We start from the raw sequence: 11,970 nt of genomic DNA on the forward strand, positions 1-11,970 counted from the left end.
TAAATAAATATCAATAACACAAGCATATGATTGGCATGGTAAGGATGATGAGCATGGTAAGCAAGCATAAAAATAGTATGGTGCAAGCATGATATATCAATGGATGGCTATGGAAAATGGACAAAAATGTTACCTAGTGGAAGCTTGATGAAGGCAGATCTCTAATGCTCCTGCCTTGCCTTGCTCGAAAATTACATTGCCTCTTTAGGTTTAGGGTTTCAAGCTTTTAAATATGGTGAATTAAATGTCCTCATGTGCCTTGAAATAAGTGAGTTGTCCATAATCAAAATAATGCCAAGTGAGGTGTAGAAAGAGTGGACACATGAGGGTTTGTTATTTTGGGCCAAACTTAAGTGAATGAATATCCAATGCATGGCCAAATGAGGTAAAAACGTGACTTGGTTTGTGCAGCATGCAGCATGGCTGGTTTGGCAAGCAAGAAAAATATTCCGAGGTGGTGACTTTGTGGCCATGTAACTTGATGATCAAGTCACCAAATGATGAAATAATGCAAACAGTAGAAAGACCTCATGGAGCATAGCATCTTTCATGTTGAGCACAAGTTGAAATGATGAATGGAAGAAGGTGAAAAATGGCCTCAAAGTCATGTCTCACCAGGAAAAACTGATTGGGCCAGTTTGGCCTAAAATCTGCCTAGAAAATCAAGTCATGGTGCCCACTTTAGGTGAATGTATCTCTCAAACCATGGATTCAAATGAGATGATTCTAAAAGGAGGTGAAAGAGGATATGGCAAGGTACAATTGTTATGAAGAAAGTATTTTCAAATGATGCCTTGAAGTGCAAGAAAACTGGCCAAGAAGTCTTGACAAACTTTGAAGATTTTGAGACTTAGAAATTTTTCTTAGTGTCCTAAAAATATGTCCCACTTTGACCAAGCATAACTTTCTAAATTTTGATCCAAATGGAGAAAACTTTATATCTCTAGAAAGCTTGGAACACGAGGAACAACTTTCATGTTGGAGAAATTTTCAAATGGAGCTTTTATCTTGAAGGAAAATGGGCTTAAAGTGAGTGCAACAACCATGAAAACTTGCCCTAAATGGAAAGTCAACCATTTCCAAATTAAGTAACTTTTCTAATTCCTGATTAAATGATGAATCCATGATCCAACCTTGATCAAATTTCACATGTAGGATCACGTAGGCATGGATTTTGAGATTCCACTCTCAAAATGTCAAGAGTTGACTTTTCTGGCCCCACAATTGACTTTCCCAAACTGTCTGATTCCCGATTCCAATGATCAATTGAAGCACCTCTGGCTCAAATAAAGAGATGATTTTTTGTATGTAGACCCTTGTGGACATATGGAGGGTCATGGAAAAGAGTTTCACCCAAAGAATCAGAAATAAACTGATTTTATACCAAACCCTAATTTCAGGGCAAAATGATCCGGAACTGATTGCACTGCTTGCTAATGGATCTTTCTAAGATAATTGTGAGTCTTCCTAGGCCAAGATGCCTATCCAATCATGACATGAATGAGCCCCTCTACTTCCAACCAAACATTGCCTGTTGCAAGTAGCCATGAAACCCTAATTTCTGATTAAATCCAAATGAACATTCTAATAGCTCTGAGTCCTTCATTGATGAATTGAGGACCATAATAAGACACCTGGACCCTCTGAGGCCCTTAAGACTTGTATATTTAGAAAATGAAGTCCAATTCTCAATCTTGCTTTGTGTGGGCTCCTTCTGTGAAGGAGTGATCAATCAAAACTTGATTCCCAAGTCACTAATGTAGTATGCAATGAGTATGACCTAGTATGATGCTAATGAAGTGTGAAACATAATCCCATGCTTCCAGAAAAAAATGAAGGGTGAATTTTGGGGTATTACAGCTGCCCCTATTCAATCAACTAGAAACCCGAAAGGAAGATAGCAACGACTTTCACACTTTCGAGGTATCAAGTGATTGAATACGATAAAAGCCCGAAAATTTACACTGAAGTGAAGAATGAAGTGATAATGCCTGTCAGAATCGACAAAGAAGTGATCTTGAAAAAAGAATCTGTCTGGTACGGTGAGAGTCGGTCTGAACACCGAAAAAGGAATGTTAGCCTGAATACCAAAATAAATGGTAGCACAGAAATAACCATGGCCTGAATGCTGCTCATCAATCTGAATACAGGAAATGACTTAGATCTGAGCATCAGAAGATATGAGATTATCAAACATCGGTCTGAACACCGGGAAACTGGCCCGAGCGCCACTTCGGTCTGAATACTGAAAAAACTGGCCTGAATGCCACAAGTTGCATCGACCTGAACGTCGGAAACTTCTTCGATCATAACATCGGAAAGCTGGCCTGAGCGCCACTTCGGTCTGGATACCGGAAAACTGGCCTGAATGCCACAAGTTGCATCGACCTGAACGTCGGAAACTTCTTTGATCTGAACATCGGAAAATTGGCCTGAATGCCACAAGTCGCGTCGACCTGAACGTCGGAAACTTCTTCGATCTGAACATCGGAAAACTGGCCTGAATGCCACTTCGGTCTGAATATCGGAAACTAGCCTGAATGCATCTTCGATCTGAATACCGGAAACTGGCCTGAACACCACAAGTTGCGTCGACCTGAACGTCGGAAACTTCTTTGATCTGAACATCGGAAAACTGGCCTGAATGCCACAAGTTGCATCGACCTGAAAGTCGGAAACTTCTTCGATCTGAACATCAGAAAACTGGCCTGAATACCACAAGTTGCGTCGACCCAAACGTCGGAAACTTCTTCGATCTGAACATCGGAAAACTGGCCTGAATGCCAGTTCGGTCTGAATACCGGAAACTGGCTTGAATGCCACAAGTTGCGTTGACCTGAACGTCGGAAACTTCTTCGATCTGAACATCGGAAAACTGGCCTGAATGCCACTTCGGTCTGAATACCGGAAACTTTCATGCCTGTCAGCATCGGCAGAAATAGGGAAAATGATACTTGGCCCAACGACCCCTGCTAGGAATAATAAAGGATAAGTCATGAACAAATTTCAGTCTGAGTACTGGAAACAAACTTCGGGCTTATCACTTAGGATACCGAGAATGTCTTATGCTTTACATGTGTATGTTTGAATTTTTCAATGGTGTAATGCTCCATGAAAATGGAAATGCTACGCGATTTGGGAGGATGCAGTGCAATATGATTCTACATGCATGGATGCGGAATGCTAGGTTAGAGAGAACGCCAAGCCGAGGCAAGGAATTCTGCTGGGGAAATGATCACAATCTTCTGGACCCTGGAAATGTTGTTGGAGATACACAGCACAATAAACTCTGTGGGGTGAACAACCAGCCACGCGGTGTTCTGGCAATAACAAAATACTGAGACTCTGACTGGGGAGAGAATGACACTGAAAGCTTACTGCTGAGGAAAGCGGCAGTGGTTATGGCAATCATAATCTGCGAGAGAGACGACTCAGCAGGGGAAACAAACATCGATATGGTACCGAGATTCTGCCTCAAGGAAAGAGACCATGGGTCTAGCGTTGAGATCGTCGATCTGGTATCGAACTCTGAGGAGCAGCTGCTTCTGTTGGGAAGATACATTCTGACACTGTCGACTCCGCTGGGGATATAGAGTTTAACACTGTCGACTCTACTGGGGAGTGTATAATCTGAAACAACCGCTTGGGGAAGTACAGTAGTGAGAACCTGTTGGGGATTGAAGAATCCAATGCTTGAACCAACTTTGCAGAGATAAGATACCAAATACCGACTGTTGAAGAAAACACATCCGCGATCATCTGTTGGGAACCTTAAGGAAATGCCCCGAGTGTACCTGTTCTGAATAGACGATCCAAAGCACTTAAAATTTACAACAATTTTAAATGTTTTTTGAGCATGTACCTGTAAATCTCTTATGTTTCATGATGCAATGTTTATCAAAAATTCGGACGTCATTTTTGCAAACAAAATAGTAAAATGAAAATGAACACAGCGATATACTGAATAACATGATTTTATTGATTGAATGGCCTATGAATAGGCATTTACATCAGCGAGCAATCCCTGGAAAGAGGTAATTGCACAAAAGATAAGAACAAAAATTAATCTAATGGCAATGTGAAATGGATTTCTATCGGGTTCCAATTCTGCTATGACTCGCTCGTCTTCAAGATCCTCCAGATGATAAGCTTTCTGAAAAAGGTGATTGGACTGTTTCCTATCCTTCGAAAGTTTCCAGTTATCGACACGAGATGAGATTCAGAACTACTCAGAACGCAGTCATTCGCTTAATCCCTAACTTTTGCCTGGATCTCCCTTTTGAGTTTTCAATCCACCGGGATACCCATTTTTGCCTAAGTTTCCTTTTTCAGGTTTTCAACTTACCGGGTGTACAATCTTTTCATTTTTAATCCCTAACTTTTGCCCGAACCTTTTTCATTTTCTTGGTTCGCCGGGACGCCCATTTTTGCCTGGACCATTCTTTTTATTGTCCAGCGGGTCTATTTTATGCGAAGTATTTTTTAACTGCGTCTGAGTTCACAGGGGAAGTGAAGTCTTCACCATCCATAGTTGCAAGCATTAAGGCTCCACCATCAAAGATCTTGGTGACAATATACGGTCCATCATAGTTAGGAGTCCACTTTCCCCGGTGATCTGTCTGAGGAGGAAGGATCCTTTTCAACACCAGATCTCAGACTTGGAAGCATCGAGGACGCACTTTCCAATCGAAGGCTCTCTTCATCCGACTTTGATACAACTTCGCATGACAAATGGCTGCCATTCGCTTCTCTTCGATAAGACTCAACTCATTGAACCTTATCTGAATCCATTCAGCTTCATCTAACTAGACATCCAACAGGACTCTTAGAGAAGGAATCTCCACTTCAACAGCTAGGAATGCTTCCATACCATACACAAGGGAGTAAGGGGTTGCCCAGGTCGATGTACGTACTGAAGTACGGTACCCATGCAAGGCGAAGGGTAGCATCTCATTCCAATCCATGTACGTAACGACCATCTTCTGCACAATCTTCTTTATGTTCTTATTTGATGCCTCAACATCACTGTTCATCTTAGGACGATAAGGGGAAGAATTGTGATGCTGAATGTTGAAGTTCTTGCACAACTCCTTCATCATTTTGTTATTGAGATTATAACCATTATCAGTAATGATTCTTTCGGGAATCCCATAACGACAAATGATTTCTTTCTTAATGAATCGTGCAACCACATGTCTGGTGACCTTAGCAAATGACGCTGCTTCAACCCATTTGGTGAAATAGTCGAGGGCAACAAGGATGAAGCGATGCCCATTGGAAGCAGTCGGCTCAATCTTTGCAATCATATCAATGCCCCACATAGAAAACGGCCACGGCGAAGACATCACATTCAGAGGATTTGGCGGTACATGCACCTTATCAGCATAAATCTGGCATTTATGACACTTCCGAGCATATTTGAAACAATCAGATTCCATGGTCATCCAGTAATAACCCGCTCTTAACAATTTCTTAGCCATTGCATGTCTGCCGACATGAGTACCGAAGGATCCTTCATGAACTTCCTGCATTAACATGTCTGCTTCGTTTCTATCCACGCATTTTGAGCAAAACCATGTAGAAGTTCCTCTTATACAGCACATCGTCTTTGTTCAAGAAGAAACTGTCTGCCAATCTTCTCAAAGTCTTTCTATCATTGTTGGATGCCTCTGCAAGGTACTCTTGATTCTTGAGAAAGCACTTGATGTCGTGATACCAGGGCTTGTCATCAACTACCAGTTCAGCGGCAAACACATACGCGACCCTATCAAGGCGCATAACATCGATCCTGGGAGCATAGTTCCACCGAGTCACTTTGATCATGGAGGACAGAGTAGCAAGAGCGTCTGCCATCTGGTTCTCATCACGAGGTATATGATAAAGCTTTATTGTCGTGAAGAAAGCCAACAGTCTTCTCGTGTAATCTCTATAGGGGACCAGATTAGGCTGGACAATATTCCAATCACCGTTCACTTGATTGATCACTAGAGCTGAATCTCCGAAAATGTCCAGAGTCTTGATTCTCAAATCAATGGCTTGCTCAATACCCAAGATATAAGCTTCATACTCAACTTCATTATTGGTGCACTCAAAGGTCAGACGAGCGGTGAAAGGCATGTGGGCACCTTTCGGAGTGGTAATGACAGCACCAATTCCGCTTCCTTTGGCATTGACGGCCCCATCAAACATTAAGGTCCACTTTTCATCTGGATCAGGTCCCTCCTCGACAACTGGCTCTTCAGAGTCTTTCATCTTGAGGAACATGACGTCTTCATCTGGAAAATCAAACTTCATCGGCTCATAATCATCAATCGGCTGCTGAGCAAGATAGTCTGACAGAATACTCCCTTTGATAGCTTTCTGGGATGTATATTGGATGTCGTACTCTGTCAGTACCATTTGCCAACGAGCAACCCTTATGGTGAGAGTTGGCTTCTCAAATATATACTTGACTGGATCCATTTTGGAGATCAGTAAGGTTGTGTGAGTCAACATGTATTGTCTCAATCGCTTAGCAGCCCATGTAAGTGCATAACATGTCTTCTCAAGCATTGAGTATCTCGACTCGCAATCTGTGAATTTTTTACTTAGGTAGTAGATGGCATGCTCTTTCCTACCTGTCTCGTCGTGTTGACCGAGAACACAACCCATGGAATTGTCAAGTACTGTCAAATACATAATCAGCGGTCTCCCTGGGACTGGAGGCATAAGGATTGGAGGATTCTGCAAATACTCTTTTATCCTTTCGAAAGCCCTTTGGCAATCATCATTCCACCTGATAGCCTGATCTTTTCTTAACAATTTGAATATTGTCTCACACGTGGTTGTTAGGTGAGAGATGAACCTCGCAATGTAGTTCAACCTTCCTAAGAGACCACATACTTGTTTTTCTGTTCTTGGCTCAGGCATTTTTTGTATTGCTTTTACTTTGGCCAGATCCACCTCAATCCCTTTTTCACTAACAATAAAACCCATCAGTTTTCCAGATCTCACCCCGAAAGGACACTTGTTCGGATTAAGCCTCAACTTGAATTTTCTCAAACGCTCAAACTGTTTCTACAAATTCACCAAATGTTCTTCTTCCGTCTGAGATTTGGCAATCATATCATCAACATAAACCTCGATTTCATGATGAATCATATCATGGAAAAGAGTTACCATAACTCGTTGATACGTTGCCCCAACATTTTTCAGACCAAACGGCATCACCTTGTAGCAGAAGGTACCCCATGGGGTTATGAAAGTTGTCTTCTCCATGTCTTTTGGTGCCATCTTAATTTGATTATAGCCAGAAAAGCCATCCATGAAGGAGAATACCGAGAACTGAGCCGTGTTATCCACCAAATTGTCGATGTGAGGTAATGGGAAATCATCTTTAGGACTAGCCCTGTTCAGATCCCGGTAGTCGACGCACATCCGTACCTTTCCATCCTTCTTAGGTACTGGAACGATATTTGCAACCCATTGCGGATAATTTGTAACTGCTAAAAACCCTGCATCTAACTGTTTTTACACTTCTTCCTTTATCTTGACAGCCATCTCTGGTCTTGTTCTTCTGAGCTTCTGCTTGACCGGAGGACAATCCTCTTTGAGAGGCAAACGGTGTACCACAATGTTTGTGTCAAGCCTTGGCATGTCCTGATAAGACCAGGCGAAGATGTCAACATACTCTTGCAACAATTCAATCAGCCCCTTCTTCACATTATCTTCCAAAGCAACCCTTATCTTGATTTCTCTCTTGGCGTCCTCGGTGCCGAGATTAATCACTTCAATAGACTCTTGATGCGGTTGAATGACCCTTTCCTCCTATTTTAACAACCTGGCAAGTTCTTCAGGGAGTTCAAAGTCTTCATCACCCTCTTCTTCAGCTTGAAAGATTGGATTTTCAAAGTCGAAGCGAGCCATAGCAGAACTGTTATGAATAGGACCCGGTGATATGCATCTGCATGAGTGATGGTATGTGCTTATGAGTGTGAACAAGAAGTGAAAACTAAACTAAACATTGCCAAATGTATTTTTTTTGATTTTTTTGAAAATTGCAAAAATAGAAAGACAGCGAACAAAATATTTGAATGCAAAAAGACGTCCTTTATTTATGATAAAAAATGCAGGTATTCACATAGATGAGCCCTACAATGAGTCATTACGCCCTGGGCGGAACGTAAGACTTGGATATACATGAATAAACAAAGAAAATTACTCTTCAAGAAGAGTGACTTGGATAATCTCTTCAGAAGACCAATTGCGGAGAACTTCACCCGGGACCCTTGGGCGCATCCAGTTGTCAATGTCGCAATCACTATCCTTATCTTCTTTGTTGACTTCAGAGACCTGGCCATACTGAATGATGCCAATAATGGAGAAAGTAATTGGCCCCTGACGAGTATGAGGCGTTGAAGTTGTAGAAATTAAAACTGGCTGATACCCAATCCCAAACTTGTTTTCCTTCATAGGTAAATCCAACAGACGTCCTCAACCGGGAGCAACACCTGAATTTACCAAGGCCTGTGCCTGCTTGAAGGACAAAATAGAGGCACCTGCTTCAACCTCTTCCACTAGAGCCGCATCCTTGACTTGAACTGCCTCAAAGGCCTAACACAGGGTCTCATGAATTTCACCTTCTACTTCTACATACTTGAATGTAGACAGGTTACTGACCAGAATATCCTCCTCACCACAGACAATGATAATTCTTCCGTTGACTGGGAACTTAATCTTCTGATGCAAGGTCGAGGAGACTTCCCCAGCATTTTGGATCCAAGGACGACCCAACAAGCAGCTATACGAAGGACTGATATCCATCACATAGAAGACGGTGTTGAAGGTTTGTGATCCAATCTGAATTGGCAATTCTACCTCTCCGAACACTGACCTCTTAGAACCATCGAAGGCTCTCACCACAAGATCGGAAGGCTTCAAGATCAAACCTTCTACATCTAACCTTGACAGGGCTCTCTTGGGTAGCACATTGAGAGAGGAACTTGTATCCACCAGAACATGGGATAGCACATTGTCTTTACACTCCATCGAAATGTGCAAAGCCTTGTTATGATCGCATCCAGCTGGCGTCAAGTCAGAATCAGTAAAATCCAACCCGTTGCTTGCATGAACATTTGCAACGATCCCTTCTAGTTGGTTCACTGAGATCTTCTGAGGCACATATGCAGCATTAAGGACCTTCAGGAGTGCCTCCTTGTGTGCCTCCGAACACAGCAGGAGTGAGAGAATAGATATCTTAGACGGCGTCTGAATCAACTGATCAACTACATTGTAGTCGCTTTTCTTTATAATTCTCAAGAGCTCGTCCACATCTTTCACAAAAGCAGGCTCAGAGCCAGCCTGTGGTGCAGAGGCACCCTCATTCGCAACTTGCTTGCCTTTGGCCTTCGCCGCGGCGTCAACACTATCAGTTTGGGTAACGGGTGGTGAGAATAGTCTACCACTCCTGGTGAATCGCCCGATTCCACCAACATTGTCCACTGCGGGATCTTTGATCTCAATTCCAGGTTCAGACTTCTGATCCTGCACCTCTTCTATTTTCAGTGGCTGCTCCACTCCACGATCATGCGTGTACACACTCCCCCCGTAATACCAAGGAGTGGCCCTTTCGCTGGTGAAAGGTAAAGGACCAGGGGTCGTGATGGTCATAGTGGATTGATGCGGTCACACTGGTGGTACCGGTTGCGCTACTGGCACGTTGATCTAAGCGGTCGGGTAGAAAATTGTGATAGTGGCGACGTCACAATCATACTCAGAAATCTTATTTGTTGAAGTACAAACATCCGAAACATCAGAATCAAGTTTACCAAATACATCAGAATCAACCATAATGTTTGGAGTATTAGCAACAACATCAGAAAAATTAAATACATCATCAGGAATTACAAGATCAACAGGAACAACATTTGTGAATTCTTCAGCATCTTCAGGAAAGAGAGGATCAACATCTGCATTCTCAACAATCCCTTCAACAACCCTTTCAATAGACCTTCGGGCAGATAGGTCTTCAGCTTGGAGGACACCATCGTCAAGCAAGGCCTGGATACCCTGTTGCAGCTTCAAACAACCTCCACTTTGTGCAAGACAGCCCAAACAACCACTCCCACAACCGGGGAAAACATCTGCCTTTAGCAAGTATTCTTTGATTTCCAACAGCGGAGTCTTCAGCTTCAACACCTCCTTGACTAATTTTACTTCTCCTTCAACAATGTTAACATTTGTGCTACCATGCTGCGGCATAAGATTGTTGACAACATTAGGAGCCGGTGCAAAGTTAATGGCCTTTGAATCAATAAGGTCCTGAACTACGTGCTTAAAAGCTTTGCAGTTCTCAATAGTGTGGCCAGGTACCCCAGAGTGGAACTCACACCTAGCATTGGCGTCATAACCCACTAGAAGCCTGCCAACGGGAGGAGCCAAAGTGCGTAACTGCACAAGTTGTAGTTGTTGAAGGTTGGGAAGCAACTGGGCGTACGACATCGGAAGAGGGTCGAAACGCCTATCCATCATCCTTTGTCTCTGTTGATAAGCAGGTCTGTTACCCTGTTGTTGTTGGTACTGATTTTGTTGACGCTGTGGTTGTTGTTGTTGCACTGGTGCTGCAGCCGGAATGGTCACAGCTGCAACATAAGGTTGTTGATGGTAATTCTGAGAATTGCTCCTCCGGTTACCCCTGTTCTGATAAGAAGACACAAATTTTTTATCCCCTTCTCTCCTCTTCTGTCCTCCTAAGAACGACTTCTTTGACCCCGAAGATGATCCAACCCCGTTTTGGATCTTACACGTCTTCAAGTAGTTCTCCACCCTCTCACCGGTAGAGACCACATCAGCAAAATTTGAGGCATTGCAACCCACCAGACGCTCCAAATAAGATCCAGGCAGTGTGTTCATAAACATGTTGGCCATCTCTTTTTCCAACATCGGAGGCTGAACACGGGAAGCCATCTCTCTCCAACGTTGAGCATACTCTTTGAAGCACTCATTGCTCTTGAGAGACAGATTTTGGAGTTGAGTCCTGTCAGGTGCCATATCCGTATTGTACTGATATTGCTTCACGAAGGCCTCAACAAAGTCTCTCCAGCAGCGAATATGGGCTCTGTCCAGCCTCATATACCACTCCAAGGATGCCCTAGCTAGGCTGTCCTAGAAGAAGTACATCAGCAGCTTCTCATCATCAGAATATGCAACCATCTTACGGAAGTAAGCTTGTACGTGAGTCTTCGGGCAAGAGTTGCCATTGTACTTATCAAAAAAAGGGACTCTGAATTTTGGTGGAACTCTCACACCTGGGACCAGCACCAAGTCAGCAACATCCACACCAAGAGCATTATGCCCTTCCACAACTTTCAACCTCTCTTCCAGTCTCCGAAACATATGGTCCATACCATGGCCCATGCCAAAGTCCTCCTGAAGCAGGGGGAACTGATCCTACTGATCATCATGGATGGGTTGTTGATCAAGGTTGACATGTGGGATTGGGATAGGCCCCGGTCCATTGGGTCCATTAGCCTCCCCGGCTGGAGGATCAGCCACAACCTCCGGTTGAGTAGTAGGGGGATTCCTCTGTACCAACAATCTAAGCTCTTGTTGTCCCTGAGCCATTCCTTGGACCACTTCCATGAACTGATTCATGTGAATCCTCATCTCAGCGAGCTCTGCTTGTAGGCCTTCCATTGCTCTTTGTTGATTCCTTCGGGTACCGTACCGGTGAATGACTGAGTCAGCTATCCTAGTAGTGGAATACCAAACAAGATGAGTATGCAAATGAATATGAAAATGCAATGACATGTTTATCAATTCCAAAGTGTATTCTACCCCTTGATTCCACTCTCTCAAAATAGATAAATAGTGCAAGAAAACCCCGACTAGAATCAAGAAGAAGATATAAACCCCTGGGAATAGATAAACATGTGTTAAATGATATGAATTCAAAATGATGTGATGCAATGCAGTGACATGGTAATCAGGATT

The sequence above is a fragment of the Lathyrus oleraceus genome, chromosome 7, assembly GCF_024323335.1.
Source record: "Lathyrus oleraceus cultivar Zhongwan6 chromosome 7, CAAS_Psat_ZW6_1.0, whole genome shotgun sequence".
Taxonomy (NCBI): Eukaryota; Viridiplantae; Streptophyta; class Magnoliopsida; order Fabales; family Fabaceae; genus Lathyrus; species Lathyrus oleraceus.